Raw genomic sequence first — 373 nt, forward strand, 5'->3', positions numbered from 1 at the left:
TTCTGACAGATGCTCTCTCAATCCTCCACTCATCCTGATCTGGTCTGATTTCACCCCCTGCACAGGATTTCCCCTTCCCAAACCTGACCCAATCACCCGGCTGGAATGAGAGGAAGAGCCGTGGGTGCCCAATCTCCAGGCCAGTGAGGAAAGAGTGATCCCGAGAGGCGCCCACACAGGTGAGGACTGACACTCAAACCATCTGAGGAATGAAGAAAAAAGTTGAGAATCCGCAAAATGTAGTCTCAATAAGTGCCCTTAGTTCCTTCCTCATCTCCCCCAGGGCAGGGCTGCAGTCAGCAGGTATCACTGACATCACTTTCCATATGTCCTGTTACCTGCAGGAGTTTCTTTCCCAACTTTCCTTCTCTGT

The sequence above is a fragment of the Gopherus evgoodei genome, unplaced genomic scaffold (assembly GCF_007399415.2).
Source record: "Gopherus evgoodei ecotype Sinaloan lineage unplaced genomic scaffold, rGopEvg1_v1.p scaffold_105_arrow_ctg1, whole genome shotgun sequence".
In the NCBI taxonomy this organism is placed as follows: Eukaryota; Metazoa; Chordata; order Testudines; family Testudinidae; genus Gopherus; species Gopherus evgoodei.